The sequence below is a fragment of the Tamandua tetradactyla genome, chromosome 6 (genome assembly GCF_023851605.1).
Source record: "Tamandua tetradactyla isolate mTamTet1 chromosome 6, mTamTet1.pri, whole genome shotgun sequence".
In the NCBI taxonomy this organism is placed as follows: domain Eukaryota; kingdom Metazoa; phylum Chordata; class Mammalia; order Pilosa; family Myrmecophagidae; genus Tamandua; species Tamandua tetradactyla.
This window is the reverse complement of record NC_135332.1, coordinates 166,487,174-166,506,032: the sequence shown is the minus strand read 5'-3', so window position 1 is coordinate 166,506,032 and position 18,859 is coordinate 166,487,174. Positions and strand designations below refer to the sequence as shown.

The window sequence follows — 18,859 nt, the reverse complement described above, 5'->3', positions numbered from 1 at the left end:
ATTTGGAAATGACTTCTCAAGGTATTCAGACTAAAAACCATTAGTGACTTGTTTAAAAAACAAATGCATGGCATAGCCATGCCTTGTCCCTGTAGCTGGGACATCTCTCTTAATTTCAGTTAATCTATAAAACAATTTGTAAAGTTTCTATTAACTTTAAAAATATGATTTTACCTATGATTTTTTCATTTTCTGTGATGAGGCTTTCCATGTTAGTTCATAAGGCACATGGAATGGTAAAATACTTCTTCAGTCTCAAGTTTATTTACAACTATGACAGTTTATTAAAAGGACATGTTGAATGCTCACTTCAGCAGCACATATATGAAAATTGGAATAATACAGAGATTAACATGGCCTCTGCACAAGGATGACACATAAATTCATGAAGCGTTCCATACTAAAAAATAAAAGGACCTGTTGAATAGAATCCTGCTACTTAAAGGATGCTCCATAGACTGGCAGCACCAGCAGCACTGGAGAGCTTATTGGAAATAAAGAATCTCTGTTCCCATCCTAGAGCTACTAAATTAGAATCTGATTTTACCAAGATTTCTGAATGATTTAGACACACATTAAAATTGGAAAGGCACTGAATTAGATGACTAGTACCAAGATCTTCTAGGTCTGAAATCAGGGTTCATTTCAAGTCATTTGCCCCATCTCAGAAGTAAGGTGAACTCACAGAGCTATCTCCCAGGTGCCAAGCTGAACACCTAGAATATGTGAGCTGCTGGGTGGTAAGGAGCTGGAGCCAACCAGTTGTAGTTGCTTATGAGCAATCAGTTTCAGCTGTCAAAAATGACTCAAATGATGTTATACTGGTTTGAATCTATTGTGTACCCCAGAAAAACCATGTTCTTTAATCCTCATTCAATATTGCTGAGAGGTGTCTTTTTTTATTGTCTCCATGAAGATTTGACCTACCCAATTGTGGGTGGTAACTTTTGATTAGATGGTTTCCATGGTGCTTACTGGAGACCTTTAAGAGGGAACCATTTTGGAAGAAGCTTTAGAGCCATGAGAGCCACTAGAACCAAAAGAGTCAACAGAATGGACAAAGCCCTGGGGAAGCCATTAAAGGGAAAGCTAAAAGATCTTGCCATGTGCCCTTCCAGCCGAGAGAGAAACCTAGAACATCGTCGGCCTTCTTGAACCAACGTATCTTTCCCTGGATGCCTTAGATTGGACATTTCTATAGCCTTGCTTTAATCTGGACATTTTCACAGCCTTAGAACCATAAACTTGCAACTTAATAAACTCCCCTTTTTAAAAGCTGTTCCATTTCTGGAATATCGCATTCCAGCAACTTGCAAACTAGAATAGATGTTTTCTTCCACAGCTGATTTCATAAACATCATATTGATGTGTCTATGGGAAAGACTGAGTGCTGTGAGTCAGCATTTTAGCTAATCCTCAGACTTTCCCTGTTCACAATGTCTATTTGGTTGTGACTTTAGAAACTTTTCTTATATAGCTTTCAAAGATAAATCCATAAGGAAATGTAGTCTGTATACTGAGTACATTGACACTTCTTTTGCAAACCATTATAAGTCAACCTTTTACACCCAAAAGAGTTGGCTTTTATGGCTGTACCAAAAAACAGGTCTTTCTTAGCTCTCATTTGAAAGTCTGCTCAAATTACCTTGAGAGTATAGAGAGTATTTGCTGGAAGATAATTCAGGAGTACTGAATTTGAGGAGTCACCCTGTTCAAATCAAGCACCATATATTCTTTCTACCATCATGGATCTGTTAAAATGGTATTCTGGAAAATCACCTAGGGAAAAATTTAATGGCAACCTAGATTTCAGATTTTCAAGTAAAACTAAATGGACAGGCTTTTGTACAAATCTCTGTTGTATTCAAAGTTTCAAATATACTCCCTTCAGAACATTGCAAATGTACCTACTAACACTTCATTGATTCTTAGGTGACATTTTCAAATTAAAATACAAGCTCTCAACCATACCATGTGTAACTGTCAGCATCTGCTCCTTCCTTAAACCCTGTCCTATCCATGTAGTAACTATCCATTTGTATGTTGTCCTGTCTTTGATGGAACCAGTGAGAAGCCAGCTACAATGATACTCCTCTCACTCGGAATCTGGGTGGGACCTGTGACTACTATGTCTAGTAGATTATTGTGAGCATGACGTTAGCCCAGTTTGCAGGCCAACTCCTTAAAAACTGGCAACTTCCACTTCTTTGGAACATCTTCTCTTGGAACCCTGTGATCACCATACTCAAAATGTGGAGAGACCCTATGGAAGAGATACTAGCCTCAATGATCACATAGCTTGCCAGACTGGAAAAGAATTAAGTAAATTCTTAATTGGATTAAGTAGATGGTTCACTTTTTTGGAGCTATTTTCTGATCTTTAATGAATTAAGCTACAAAGCAATGACAAATAGGAAGCATGGAAATCCCCAGAAGTTTGGAAATTGAATAATAATTACACACCAAAATAACATGTAGAAAGTTAAATGGTTAATTTAATTTAAAAAGAGAAACAAAATATAGGTGAATATTTGACTAAAGTCTATAAAAGTAAATTATTCTGTGTAGAAATGTTATAGAAGAAGGCATAAAAAAGATTAATATATACAACTAAATGTAAATTTCAACTTTTATTACCCAACAAAATAGTGAGCAAATTAATTGTCCTTATCACACTGAGAAAAATCATTTGTAACAATGACAAATCAATACCTTAGTATGCAATTGTCCATTCTTATTTATTAAAAAGAGAAGAGACATCCAGAACATCTTTTCACCCTTCTCACTGTTGTACAGACCCTACATCATCTTTCAACATTATGCTTCTTTTATTTCTCCTTCCTTCATTTTGCTGAAGTGCATCCTCCAGTAACTTGCTTAGAACAGGAACAGGTGAGATAAATCTTATGAGCACTTAAATATCTGAACTTATTTTTAAGCTTTGCTCTCATATATTTTCTTACATGTAAGTCTCTTGCTGAATAATTGATAGCCTGGATGTTGGAGTTCTATGTGCAAATGTAAGAACCAGATTTGACTGTTCTCATATATGAACTTTCTCACACACACACACACACACACACACACACACGTCCTATCCATTGCTTCCACACTGCCGGCCCCTCCTGCCTTCTGTAGCATGCATCACCTCCCTTCTGGCTCACACTCTTTCCTACATATGTTTACAGTTGTATGACTCTCTCTGCCTTGCTGTATCTGAGTTCCAACAACTCAGTAGTTTTTACAAAGTAAGGTAATTTTTTTAAACTTTTTTTATTAATTAAAAAAAATTAACAAGTAAAACATTAAGATATCATTCCATTCTACATATACAATCAGTAATTCTTAATATCATCACATAGTTGCATATTCATCATTTCTTAGAACATTTGCATCGATTTAGAAAAAGAAATAAAAAGACAACAGAAAAAGAAATAAAACAATAATAGAGAGAAAAAAAGATTATACATACCATACCCCTTACCCCTCGCTTTCATTTACCACTAGCATTTCGAACTAAATTTATTTTAACATTTGTTCCCCCCATTATTTATTTTTATTCCATATGTTCTAAAGTAAGATAATTTGAAGAAGGTTTAGTAAAGATACTATTAAATAAAGGTGTGGGCAGAGTATAGGAAGTGCAAAAGAAAGGGAAGATTCAATGAATGAGAGAAGATAGTGACAAGAGGAAGAAATGAACAAAAGAAAGGCTTTTAGAGAAGGGGAACTTAGAGAGCTGCCATCTTTGATATCAGGATGAATCAACTTAAAGCTACCCCATAGGGAAGAATAGATTCCCTGACCCTACAAACTTTCTTCTGGGGCCTCCCATTGGATGTGCCCAAACAGATGCCAGTGGACAAGAGCACCTTTGATGTAAACCATGAAGGCAAGATTCCTAGAATAGAATCAAAGTGGGAAACATTAGAAAGTAGATCCAGAAGGGCAAAGAGAAACATCTAGCACATCTGCTAAATCAATTTTCACATGCCCATCAAGATTTTCTCTTTAGTCCAGGAGTAGAAATTTCTCATCTGATTGATGCTATCCCATTCCCTCAATTTTTTTTTTGCTTGTGGGAGAAGAAAGAAATATCCATAATCACTCCCCAAGTTTTTAACCCATTTGCATTTTTGGTCCATTGCTTGATTCATTGTTATTGGTTTAATCCATTTGTTTACCGCTAAATACTCTTCTGGTGCCCCATTTGTTTACCACTGAATATTATACCAGAAAAATGCAATATATTTGGTTCTATATAAAGTATTAAGGTGGACAGGCAATGGAGGCGCAATGGCAGAGTCCTGGCCTGCCATGCTGGAGACCCGGGTTCAATTCCTGGTGCCTGCTCATGCCAAAAAAAAAAGTATGAAGGAACGTATCTACTCTTAATATTCTTTCTTAATATCTTCATAATTATGTAGGCTTCTGTCAGACAGAGTAAGGGTATCCCAAATATGTTTATATGCTAATCCCCGGAATCTGTGAATGCCACTTTACATGGTAAAAGAGACTTTGAGTTATGATTTAAGTTAAGGATCTAGGAATAGATTGTCTTGAATTACTGGAGAAAGACAAATGTAGTCACAGGGTCCTGATAAGAGGGAAGCAGGACGCTCAGAGTCAGAGAAGGAGATATGATGATGGAAGCAGAGTTGCAGTGATGTGATGGCTGGAAAGGGTCAGGAGCCAAGGAATGTGTACAGTCACCAGAGCCCCCAAGGCACCTTGATTTTAGCCCAGTGAGACCCATTTTGGACTTCTGACCTCCAGAACTGTGTGATAATAAAATTGTGTTGTTTGTGGTGTTTTGTCAGAGCAGCATTAGGAAATTAACATAGCCCTGCTTCCCCTTTTTTTCCTTCCTGGTGAAATTAGAATCATTTTACTAAGGTAAGCTTAAAACAATTTAAAACTTGCAGACCTCCACCTGGTCTTACAACCAGGCAGGGTCTCTGCTCCTTTCTCTCTCTCTCTCGTGAAAATAACAAATAGCAAAAGAGAGAGAGTGCTAGCTACAAGACCCAAAGAAACCATGATGTGCAGACATGGGTGATGCTAGGGCTGAGGATCATAAAGATGTCCCCACAATGAGCCAACATCGCTGAAACAAATCTGGAGGGATGACACCCTCAGCAGACTGAAGCTTTCTTTCAGCAGAATGGAGACCAAGACAAATACTAAGTGATAGCCAAAGAACTTATATTTCTCAGACACTTGTAGACTAAGAAACATGCTTTCTAGAACTACTTTATTATCTTTGTCTCCCACTAGATTTTAAGATTCACAACAGCAGACAATAGTTACCTGATGCCTGTCTCATAAATTAATATGCAATACATAGTAAATACTTCTGGATGAGTGCCCGCAGCAGCTATTGAAGTTCTTTCCCCATAGTAAACATTCCTATGTTAATTCACGCTATAGTTTCCATGTAGGAAACAAAGCACTAAAAATTATCGTTTCATCTCGTATTTTAGAATTTGATTTATATATCTATGTGGGGGAAAAAAAAGAAAAAGCCTCATTAAATCTAAATTAAAACACATTTTACTCAAAGTGCTTTTTCTTTCTTGGAATTGAATCTGGAAATTTGGTGTATTAATTTATAGTCAAGGATAAATTATATTGAAAATAATATTGTAAGTTTGCTGAGTTCACTGACTAATGCAATGAAAATATGGCTAGAAAATACAGCTGGGCAGAATTAGGTTTCTCCTTCCATGGTAGTAAATGAGGTCAGTGAGAAATGTCTGGAGCAAGATACTATGCTAGGTTATATTTAGTCAACCTGGTGAACTTCCTCCAATCCCTACTGCAAAATACCAGGGGTTTGAGGGGCTTTACTGCCCATCCCCCAGCAATAAAACTTAACCAGTAAGAAGAACCATATAAAATGACTGACCAGCTGAAGATGCGGGGTCTTTACTTTCAGAAACAGATTTAAATCAGTAATATATATTTTTAAAAAGAAACACTGGAATTGTTAGTTCAACACCTCATTTGGTAGATGGGGAAACTAAGGCACAATGTGGTAATTCCACTATGAGAACTAAGTTTAGACCCCATGTTCCCTTAAGTTGCAGTCCAAAGATTTCTCAAGAACTCTGCTTTTTATTTCATAGCAAGGAAGAGATATTAAAAGCTTATTTATATCTTTTAAAAGGAATACAAATCATCTCTATGCATCTATTGTCTGGTAGGAGATTTTGTGGTTAGGAGCAAGCCTGGGCCAAGCGTCGCATTGCATGACTGAATAGAAACCTGAAAATCTTCAATTGCATCATTTTTTAAGGCAAGTAATCCATTCAAGTGTGTTTAAAAAGTATCAGAGCAAATGACTGCATCTTGATGTGGTTCTGGCTACAAAAAGAAATGTATAGCTATGTGAGATTAGAAACAAAACTTTCCTTTCCTTTCTTCCTTTTAATAAATATCCCTCCACAAATGAGATAACAGAACTCATAAAGCCTGAATGCAGTGCTTTTAAGCAACAGTCAGTTGACAAGTAGGGAGAACTCAGAAGTCCCTGACCTTTCAGGAAATGTATCATATGTGAGGTAAAGTTGGTGGCATGGAGCTGAAATTTAAGCCAAATGTAAGTCACTATTAATTTGGACATCAGGGGTGTTCAGAATAATTTTCAATTAGTTATGGTAATATCTCAGAAAGAAAGTTCAGACAGGAAGGTGTGAAAGAGAAGACCATGACAGCTTTTGAGAAGGATTCAATTCAAAGAAAAACTTAAAGACTGCATTTAATTAGGCTTCAGTGGTTGAAATAGTAACTGCATGATAGAGGAACGCACTTCAAAATAGCTGAAACAAACCAAAAAAAGAGAGCACTATTTAAGGAAATGAGAATGAACATAAAGCATAAGGGAAAAACTTCATACATCTAACCACATTAAAATAAAAATTCAGGAGCTCTAAATCAAGGTAGCATATCGAGAATTTATAAAGAACTTCCATGTATTCAGAAGAAAGAGACCAAAATAAATAACAGATCATGGCCACAAAATAAGGCGGACAAGGAGGTGGAACAGTGGGGACTCTTGCCCATTGGTAGCAGAGTAGAAATTGGTGCAACCACTTTGGGAAGTAAATTGGAATATGTTCACATCCTAACACACAGCAATTCTTCTCCTTGGTGCACATCCTAGAGAAACTTGCACATGGGCACCGGATGTTCCCAGCAGTGTCAATATAGCAAAATGCTGGGAAAGAACTGGAATGCTTAGCCTGGCTCAATGAGTTACCACTCTGTGGAAAACCCACGCAATGAAATAGTAACCACAGAAAATAAGACTTTATCCATGGTCAACAAGGATGAATCTCAAACTCATGATGCTGGGTAAAAGAAGCATGCAATATTACTCTTTATTATTTTATTACATAAAGGTTAAAACCAGCCATAATTAAATACTTAATTAAATACAGATGCATAAGTAGGTGGGAAAACTACAAAGAAAAATGGGAAATGGTTGACACAAAAGTTAAGATCATGGCTCCTTCTTGTGGGGAGGGAGAGGACACTTCAGTGGCTACAACAGTGTTGGTTGGGTAATGAATACACAGGCGTCAGAGTTATTATTTGAACCATCCAAAAGTGTCTTGTGTATTTTTTTAATGTCTGATATAATTTATTGTAAAAAATTAACAAAAATCAGCAAGTTGGAGAAGAGAACCGATAACACAAGCTAAGTAGTAGTTTGGGAAGAGGTTGATGAGAAAAATGCAGCCAACTGGATGGTACCATCATGTGCTGCCCATGCAATTGTAGTTTCATTCACTCGAGAAAGTTTTCCTTTGTCCAATCATCCCACTGTTAGCTCCACTGCATATACTCCCGGTTGAGGAAGGTCTCAATTTGCCTGTGTAAGCAACCTCCTTCCAGAGATACGAGTGTTTCCACAGCAACTATGGCAAAGAATTAGCCTCTCCGCCCTGTTTCGGACTATCATGGTGAGTTGCCCAGTGAGAACGTGTGTACTTTATGTGTAGTATACGCCGATGGGAACAAGCCTGGCCAAAACAGCATTCCAAATGGGGATATGGGGATCACAGCTAATTTTGCCTATTTTGATGATCAGCTTCTTGTTTGTAGCTATTGGGAAGATTTGGGTTTGAAGCTGGATCCAACATTAATTAATTAGCTATACGAAATTGGACAGTTTATTGAATTTATATGAACAGCATTCTTCATTTGTAATGGGAGTTGTAATTCTAAACTCATTGTGCTGTTGCGAGAATACATACAACACCACATAGCCCATTATCCATCTTATATAGCAAGCACTCAATAAGTCATGTTTTGAGAGACACAGTCGGATAGATTCTACCTAGCCTGTGTGTAAACCTAGCATTTTGTGGAAAGATTTTTTTATTCTATACTGATTGAACTTCACATTACAGATTGAGAATTTTATCACTTAGTCTCTATCCCCTTTTAACTGAAGATTTTGCTTCTTAAAGAGTTCATATTAATGTTAGTGGAAAAAAAAATTATAGTTCAGAATAGCCCAAGGTTTATTTTTCTGAATAATGAAAAAGGATAAAAGTTGATAAAGTCTCTAAGTTGTTCACCAACATATCTCCAGTGTCTGGTATGGTGTCTGTTATAAGGCAGCTATTAAACAATATTTGTTAGATGTATTAATGCATTAATGAATTAACGAAATGGATATATAATGTGAATAGCAAAGGAAAGATTTTGCTCTAAGCCTTAACATCACCCTTAAAATCCAGATGCGAATGATAAAATATATGAGTCTCAAGGTGTCTCTAGATGTCTTAAAAAGTATGTTGTCAAGATACTTTTTAAAATAAAATTTGTATTTTAAAGATTTTTTTATTACTGAAAAGTTGCGAAGATAGTAGAGTGTTCCCATATACCTGGGATGCAGGTTTTTTTTTCCTTTCATTGTCATCTTACATTACTGCAGTGTATTTGTCACAGCTCAAATACACTGTATACACTCTATATTGGTTCACAGTTAATGAACCAATATAGATACAAAACGATTAGCTGAAGTTAATTCTTTATTTGCAGCTTTTAAGTTTTGAGTATTTCTTTTTTTCTTTTTCAGGATCCCCTCCAGGATATCACATTCTATTTAGTCGTCGTGTGTCAAGACATGACCCAGCCAGAGGAAACTGAAGGACCTAGAACAGGTGTATACAAACCTTTTACTATATATAAGGAGCCAGATAGCACGCTGTTGTGTGGGCCATGCGATCTCTGCCAGGACTTTCAGTTCTGCAGTTTTAGAGCAAAAGCGACCACAGATGAGACGCACACAAGTGGGTGTGGCAGTGTCCCAATACAACTTTATTTATACAAATAAGGGGTGGGCTAGATCTGGCCCACAGCACATAATTTGCCAGCTGAAGCTTTAGAAGCTGGTGGAATCTATATAGCCGCCTGTGAGATATAAATTAGATAGAAATCAGATAGCTAGATAGAGATGAGAACTAGATATAGATGATACACAGTCACCCATGGTATATCCAACTCAAAATTTATTTATCTGTTTATCCCAATATTCTTCAAAGTTCTTTCTTTTTCAGTGCTGAAAAGAATCTCTATTCTTTGCTAATCTCCTATTAGCATCAATCTTTATCTTATTGCAGCTTACCTACCTCTTAAAGATCAAATTATTTTGATCTTAAGGGATATGGGAGGTGGAGGTAAGACAGGTACAGGACCACTGAGCCAGAGTTAGTTTAATCTACGAAAAGTTAGCAAGGCATATGCGGAAAATTAAAAACAAAGCAAAAGAATCATAAATCTCAAAGCCTCCTCATATTGGCCTGTATTATTTTTATGTAAAATTTCAAATGGATCTCATAAAGAAAAGTCACACTGGGTGACACTTTGAAAAAAAAGTTTGCAACCTTTCTTGTAAGATGTTTTTTTTCTGTGACTTTCTACAATATAGAGCTAGAAATCCCAGGTGGTCTTTATCACAAATATCACATCAACAAATGATGGGAGAAGCCAAAAACCGTACTATCGAAGATTTTTAAAGGTTTTCAGGACTCTATTTATATAAATTTACTTTTCTCTATTATGTAATCAAACTAAAAGAGTTGAATTGAAACCTCAAACTATTTTTCCCTATGGAAATAATTTATATACGGTTTGCAAATAACAGCATGCTTATATGTAAATAATATATGTTTATATAGTTCTATGTAAAAGAACACACACATATCTATACAGAAACCAAAGTCAGGAGTTTAAAACGAAGCCAAGTTGATGGGTGTATAAATGCTGAAGAGATTTCCAAGTGTTCCCCCGTCGTGTGACGTGCAACTAACGCAATGAAATATTTTCAGAAAAAATTAATGAACAAGCCAATATTCCCTTTTAAAGGAGACTAAACGGCTCACTCAGGGCTGCATTTATGCTCTCCTTTATATTCTGAAACTTGTTCAAATGACTGAATGGAACCTATTTAGCAGCTGGCCTCAAATCCAGTAGTAGGAATTTGGTGCATTAAAAATGGCCTCAAGTTCTTTGTAGCAGCTCCCGTTGAGGCTTCCATCTCCCCCGCTCTTGACTCTCGGCTCTGATTACACACTTTGACCAATAGAACACAGTGTAAGCCACGGTCCAATTTCTGAGCAAGGCTTCAAGTGGCCTTGTAGCTTCTGCTCTTATAGTCTTGGAATCCAGAGGCGATGTGGAGAGAGGGAGCCTGACAACAGTCAGCACCAACCATCAGACACGCCAGGGGAGCCTTTGGGATAATCCAGTCCCAAGTAAACAGCTGGATGAGAGACCCCAGCTATGGAAGTGACCCCAGCTGGTGCCAGCAGATAAATCACCCAGCTGAGCCCAACCTGAACGTTTCACTGAAAGGTGAGACATAACCGATCATTTTAATTTTTTCATACAGTTGAATGGTTTATTATGAAGCTGTAAGTAAACGTTCTATGGCACTTTTATTTTATTTATATAAATTTCACAAACTTACCCAGGAATAATTGTCAAGAAAAATACCTCTTTACTTCCATGCTCAGATACAGTTTCCCTTCTTATGATAGTGGTATCTGAGCCAATGTTTGGGTTGAACTATCTAAAGAAAAAAAAAATGAAAGACTACAGAGATCTTCAGGCTTTTTTGTCAGTTAAAAAGCATAGGTTATTAAATTGAGGGGCAAAGTATGTAATAGCTTCTGAGATCAGGAACTGACAACTGACTAATTCTCCAGGCTTCAGAGACTTTGCTCTCTTCTTTCTTCCTGAGAGTATTCTCTCTGTCTCTCTCTCTGTTTCTGACTCCCTTTCTTTCTTTCTTTCTCCCGGTAAATAGGCTTTCCCTGCTTTGACTTGATTTCTAATGGATAAACTTGAAACCTCTGCTCCGTACTACCCACACCCTCGACTAGTATGTGCTCCATTACAAACTCCTGCGGAAGAGATTCCGACTGCCCTCCTTTGGTGTAAAAAGTGTAGCCAGTGAAAGAAGAACTATATATTACAAACATAGCTGTGAACCCCCCTCTCCCATTCCCCAGCACATAGTGGGGTGGATGGAAACCATTCTTAGAAAAGTGAGAATGTGTTTTAGGTTTAGCAAATAACGCAGTTTCTGCTACATTTTGTTTCTTCCTGTCCTCAGACTGTCCATTTTCTGGTACCTCTTAGACAACTTGTTTCTCTCATGATCAATTTCAAACTATCTTCCACAGTCTTCTCCCTGTATTAGTGTTTGGAGCTGTGCTGGCTGCTTACGGTGCAGCTCCCCGAGTTTACGCTTTGATTCTTGGGTTCTGAGTAATTGTGACTTCCTTTAAGCAACAAAGCTATGTGGGCATGTGGCCTTAGTGCCATCTTGCTCATGTGATCCAAACGGGTTGTCTTCCAAGTTGTTTCCACCAATATCTGCCTGTGGCTGAGAGGAGAGTTAAATTCACTTGTTACCCATGAAGAAGTAGCAGCAATTCTCAAGGTGTCTGTTTTCTAGGAGATGTGATTAGGACGTTTCCCCTTGTTCCACATTCCTGGAAGCATAAACCACATGTTCTATCAAAGGAGTGCTGAAAAAAAGAAAATGACCATTTTGCGTAAGCATTAAATTTGGTGATCTAGCTCAGAGGCAGATTTTCTCTTTGTGAAGAGTAATACATATCAAATCATCTTTTGCATGCTGGCCTGTTCCCCAGGGTGCATCCAGGTTTTAGAAGGGTTTGATTTGGGGGAATTTTCTTTATGGAAGAAAATACAAACTCCCTAAAAAGTCAGTCATAAAAGTGATTATGTATTTAGAATGAGAAAAGGAATCTCAACAATCACTTGAAGACTAGAAATTCAGGGCCTCTTTCATTTTTTTTAAAGATCTCTTTGGGCAATTTGCCAGAAGAGTTTACCTAGCAGTGTAGGAGTGTTTCCTGATTGCAATCTGGCTCCCTTCTCCACCTAAAATACTCCTCACTGCCCGGAAATTCTTGACAAGTGAAGGGCCTTGAAGATTAAGTTTCACTAGCTTAATGTCAAATCTGCTCCTCACTGTTTCCTAAATCAGCTTCCTAAACCACGCATTCACTCATTCGTTAATTGTATAAATATGTACACTTACTGTGTGCCCAGAGCTGTGCTCATGGCTCAGGAGCAATGTGAGGGCAACAGGCACAGTTCTTCTCAGCGAGGCCCTTGTATTCCAGTGAAGGAGAACGTCTTCCCATTCCTTTCAAAATACACTTCCCCCCACCCCACCATCGCTTCTCTCATCAGTGTCCCTAACCCTCCTGAAGTACTTGCTTAAATGGCCCTAAGACTTACTCAGGATCTCATTATACCCTTACCTTAGGGGAAAAGCAGAATTTGATAGTGTAACAAAAGCCCTACGCATGCTCATTCTCGGAATTAGGACCCTGTGAGCGGGTGCATTTGTACTTCTGTATTTGTAAATGTTGGTGAGTATGAGTGTCGCGTGTGTGGGAACAATGCGAATAACGGGAATTTGGGAACGGATATTTATTGAACACCGCATGTGCGCTAGGCACTGTGGTATATATATTTATTTAAACTTCATCTGATATGGCTTTTCTGATGATGGCATGAGAGAGAATTCCCCACTTTCACTTTGGGACATTAACAGTAATTTTCTATGTCACATAGAGAAGACATTATCACAGAAACCCTGAAAGGAAAAGATTTACTTTGTAAAAATTTAATCTAAAAACTCTCTATTGCTGAACATACAATAGACAAAGGAGACATAAAAATTAAGAATGGATATTTGCAATTTGTAATTCAAAAATCAAATGTACATGAGTTCTTAGAACTCTTCTAAAATGATCACTGAATTTCGAACACCCAATAAAGGGGGTAAACAGAAATAACATTAGAATAACAGCACATTGATATCTATAGAAGAAAACATGCATCCAAGAAATCATGAATAACAATTAGCATTATATATTTGCTGACCAGAACTATTTTGTTAATTCAGCCATTCATTGAAATGACACTGTACAAATATCAGAGATATCAGAGAAGGCTTCTGAGAGGAGTGATGAGAGAGCACTGTCTTCAGGACAAGTTTGGATTTTCCAGGTGAAGGAGGTGAGGAAGGTATTTAAGGGAAAGTGATGGTCAAGTACAAGCACTAAGGAGAAAAGTAGCATACTGTAGGCAGGGAAACAAAGGAAGCGTGATAAGAGGTAGAGCTGAAGAGGCTGGAGTGAATCTGAAGAGGTAGCGTGGGTAGGACAAGAGTTCCATGCCAAAGAGTCTGGATTTACTCTGATGGCAGTGGAGGGACCTGAACATCTGTGAACATGTTGACATTAGTTTTATATAAACTGTGTTCTGTGGAAGATGAATTTGAGGGTCAAAATTAGAAGCTAGGAGACCGAGGAAGCTGTGGACCTTTTCAGAGAGGAAAGGTCCAAAATTAAAGATGACTCCAGAGTTTAGAGTTCAATGCACCCTTATGCAACTATGAATTTTTCACTCCTTATTGCAGCAGATTTAAGGTGGTTGCCATGATCCCTGCCTCTTGTTGTTCATACCTTTTTGAAATCCTCTTTCCTTCAGTGTGCAAGAGTCCTATGATTTGTTTCTAATAAATACACATGTTTTTTTAAAGACTTGTGCATATATTTCAGATTTCAACCTTAATGTCAAAAATACATAATATACCTTTACATAGGATTTGTGCTACATTAGATACAAATAGGACTCGAGTATCAAGGAAAATAGTAACTATTAATGACTGAAAAATAAAATGGGTAAACACTAACCTAAGTGGGGCTTTGCTATTGCAACATGTGCAATGAAATGGTTTCAACAGTACAAAAGGATTAGGGCATGAGAGGAAAGGTGATTGGAAATCTCTTGTGATTATGTTGCAATATATGAAACTCCACCATGGTACCCAACTGGCTTTAGAGATCATCTTTGCTGGCTTATGAAGTAAGTGGCCATGATGGGAACATCCACCTGTCAAGGACCTGCAAGAACCTTCTAGGAACTGAGGACAGCTTCAACTGACAGTGAAGTGCTAAGGCACTCAATCCTACAACCAAGGGAATGAATTCTGCCAACAACTTAAGTGGCGTTGGAAGTAGATTCTTCCATAGTCAAGCTTCCAGTTGAGAATGTGGCCCAGCTAACACTTTGCTAACAGCCTTGCAGAAACCCAGCTGAACCATGCCCAAACTCCTGACCCACCAAAACTGTAGATGAATAAATACATGATGTGTTAAGCCACTAAGCTTGTGAAAATCTGCTGTGCATCAATAGATAACTAATTATTTATTATGAAACCGAATGTATTTCTCTGTCAGAACAGGTCATATCCTCCAGAATATAAAAGCTTTCTGTGTTCATGATTCTTCTTGAAAATAAAAATGAATATACTGCAGTGGCTTTTTTTTTTTCCAGTTTAGCCTTTACAGGTCTGTAAGACTTGTCTTTTACACAAATCTGCCACAGTTCCTAGTCTCCATACTGGTGTGGCAACTCAGCTCGTTTATATAAATGCCCTTTAGCAACTGGCACTAGTACCTTTGTTTTCAGTGCCAAAATTCCTGAGTTCTTGTGTGATATCTTTAGGAGCATGGTTTCACTGTCAATGAAAATGGCTTTTCTCTGTTGCCAAAGATCTCATGCCAATAAGGTAAGTTCCCCAAATCCCCTGAATGCTTTGACTGATTTTAATTATAGTGAAATGCTCTGACATGAAGCTAAATACCACTTCCAACAGCAAAGGTTTCTGCCAAGAATTACCAGAAACCCCTGAGGATCCACAGGAAATGGCTTCAAAAGCAAGACCCATTGATTGGACATATTCGTCAACCGACACCTGTTCAAGGAGACTCCTTCTGTATGGTATTTGAAGGGCAATCTTCCAGCCTCCAGTTCAGTTCAATTTCTCTCTGGATGGTGTCTCCTCAGTCTCCTGATATTATGTCAGAGCTCTGAAGTTCTCCTGAGCTTCTAAGGAGATTAAGAAGATTTGGCTGTAAGAACATTATCATTTAATACTCAGGCTGCTACAGAAGCTACAAAGACAGAATTAAACGAAAGAGAAGAAAAAGTGACACAACGAGAGTCCATTCCTCAGAAAGCTGCTATCCCATTCTCCTTGGTCTGTCACCATGGCCTTCTTTGGGAAGTGACCATATCCTCAGTATCTCTGTAACCTTTGTGCAAGGTACAATAAGTGATACTACATGACACTCTAGTGTTTCTTCAATTGTGATTGGACAGTGGAAATTTTTTTTACAAAATGAAGGTTATAATCTTCTCCAGTGTGCTATGAGAACTCCTTCTTTTCCAGCCACAAACATAGGTATTGGGCTTGGTTTATAAAAAACATAAACCATCTCAGTGAAGAGTAAGATTTAGACAGACAGAAGCTTTCAGAGAAGATTTAAAGAGGAAATAAGTGCCCTAAAGACAACAGATTGCAAATGAAGGAGGATGAGTGTGGTCAGGGAGTCTAGAGGGGGTGAGAAGAGGGGTAGATGGCCAAAGGAAGAGAGGAACCCTTCATTACTTGAATGTTGTATTGGAATTCCAAAAGAATAGGGAATAGAGTGAGGTTATAATTGAAGTATTTATACCCAAGTGTGTTTGACTCCAGAGTCGATGCTTTCTATCTAATTATGCTCCTATGATTCTTTGCTTGCTGCCTTAAATGATTTTTGAAAATTCATGAAGCATATGTCTGTCTTGTTTATCTGGAATGGGTACTGCAATGTGCTGATAAATATTTGTTTAAGAAATACGTGAAGGAAAGAAACCATGAATGAATGAACGGAAAAGCATTCTAAGTTTCTTGGCACCAGGTAAACCCCCTTCTCCCCTGCTCACCCCCCACCCCCCACGCAAAGTAAAGAAAGAGATAGAAAGGAAGATTGAGGGAAGGAAGAAGGAAGGCAGGTGAGGGAGGGAGGGGAGAGAGAGGGAGAAAAGGAAGAGAAAAGAATCCCTTATAGGGAACTTTAAACACCTCAGTGAGCATGATAAGCTTTATCTGAAATAAATCAGCTCGTAAATTATACCTTTTCTGTGAAGTTTTCCATGGTATTCCTGTCTGATTGAACAGGCATTTCTTCGCTTTCCCATGACTGCATTTTCATTCGATACCATACACGTTGATGTACGTTACCTGTCCCCCACTGAATTATAAGCAGCACAGCTCGAGGAAAGGGTAGAGAGAAAATGTCTTCCTTAGTCAGAAAGAAGGCAGGGATGGCAGCAGGAAGACAGGAAGAAAAGGAAGGAGTGAGACAGGAAACGTCCGTCAGACACAGCCTCTGTAGGCCAGCTCCTGAGTTGCCATGCTAGCTAAGCCTTGAGGAAAGCCAATTCAACTGTAAGCCTCAGTTTCACATTTAAAAAATAGAGTTAATAACAGCTGTACAATTATCAAATGATAGTTGTGAAGGTCAAAAGAGAAATTGAAGTTTATCCCTTTGCAAGGGATGAAACTCTACAGAAGCAAGTTGCTATTTCTAGGCTTTTCAGTGAAGTTGTGCCATCATAACTTCAGTGTTCTGAGAAAATTACTATGCTGTGAAGAAAACACACCGTAGTTTCATGATGCTTGTCAAAGTGCTATTTAAAATAGAAATTGTTGTAACTAAGTGAAATGACCAAAAATAGGTGAACTATGACATAAATGCCCATTTAGTCATAAAACAGACTGTGGTTTAACCAAAATGATTGGGGTAAAATAATTTTAAATTGTATAGGTCATTTTTAATATATGAAAAGGAAGGTAATAAAATATTGCTTATAGCGTGGTCATGTGTATATGTGTTGAACTCATGGGTGAGTGCATATGCAATGACATGTTAATGAATCTAACAAGAGAGTACTATTACAGATCCTTTTCTTATTTTTGTGCTTTTATTTTTAATGAACAGTTTGTAAGTTGCAAGTTACAAAACATTTCCTCCTACGTGCCATTGCCACGTTAACCTCTGCCCATATTCTAGCTGTAGAGGAGACTGCGAGAGGAAGCAGCTATCATTTTCAGTCTCATTGTGGAATTAAGACTTTTCCAGCAAAGGAGAAGGGAGGGGGATGACTACTGTGTGAGTAATCAGAGCTCTCTGCCACAAAAATGTAATGCTTGTGTAATAAATGCTTTCAAGAAAGAAAAGGATTCTAGTAGTGGGATATACCCTGGTGTGAAGGAGATCAGAACGGGTGAGCAGAACCTCCATTTCTGCTCTGGCCTGGCTGCCTGTGTTGTCAGTTTGAGTCTCCAGAGCAATGCGGTGGGAGAGACATCGCAAGACTTGAAGTTCCGCCAACTCTCAACTCTTGACTTAAGGTGAAAGTCCATTCCAACTCTGAAATGCTATGCTTCGTTGAGCACGGGAATATCATATCTTGGCCACAGATGGTCATTCGTCCTTTCTTTCCACATTTGTTTAGTCAGAGTACAGGGAGTGTTCAACTCTTTTCAAAGAACTATCGGAGGCAAGTAGAAAAAAGATTTATAATGTGTTGAATTGTGTGCTAGGGTTTATTAACTAGTTTATATATCACAACAACTTTATGGTAAAAAAAAATAACATTTACCATTTAATGGAGGAGGAAAGGAGGCCCAGTGAATTAAAATAATTAGGAAACAGTAGAGAAGCATTTATACTCAAGAACATTTGACTAGGGCAGGCCATGGTGGCTCAGCTGCAGAATTCTCACCTGCCATGCCGAAGACCCAGGTTCGATTTTCAGTGCCTACCCAAGCAAATAAAAAAAGAAAAAAAAAAACATTTGACTCCAAAGTCAATGCCTTTGATAGCCCTAAGATTGTGAGTTGCTGTCTTAAACAATAATTATACTTTCATAGGGGAAGCTCTCTGTGTTGGTCACCTTATTGCATGTGTCTGGAATGTACTAAATATATAGTTTCTTAAGGAATGCATGAATGATGGAAAGAAAGCATGAATGAGTGAATGAACGAAAAGCCTTTGTAAAATGTCTGCACATCTCCCTGCCTCATTAAAAGAAAAAAGAAAGTGAATGAGAGAAAGAGAAAGAAAGAGAGAGATAGAAGGAAGGAAGGAAGGGGAGGGAGAGGGGAGAAAGAAAGGAAAGGAGGAAAGAAAGAAAAAGAAAGAGACAGACAGAGAGAGAGAAGAAAGAAGAAAGAAAGCAGAGAAACTCTAAGGACAATCAGGACTTAAATGCTACTACAGTAGAAATGGATAGATGGATTGAGGTGGAACTAGCCTCATTGTTCAGCATTTCTCTATATGGGTTTAATGTCAGATTCTTCCCCTTTTCTAATGGGGTCTATGGTGGGAGGCCGAGGGGGAAGTTGGTGATTGTATTTAATTATATTCAAAGAAAGTTACAGAATACTCAGCAGATGTCAGGC

General features: G+C 38.0%; 1 non-coding gene across 1 annotated transcript; it reads left to right on the top strand.

Annotated features, from left to right (window-relative positions):
- Positions 1–301: 301 nt before the first annotated feature.
- Positions 302–405, top strand: LOC143689225 (U6 spliceosomal RNA). Its single transcript, XR_013178683.1, has one exon. It is a non-coding gene; the product is annotated as a U6 spliceosomal RNA (small nuclear RNA).
- Positions 406–18,859: the final 18,454 nt, after the last annotated feature.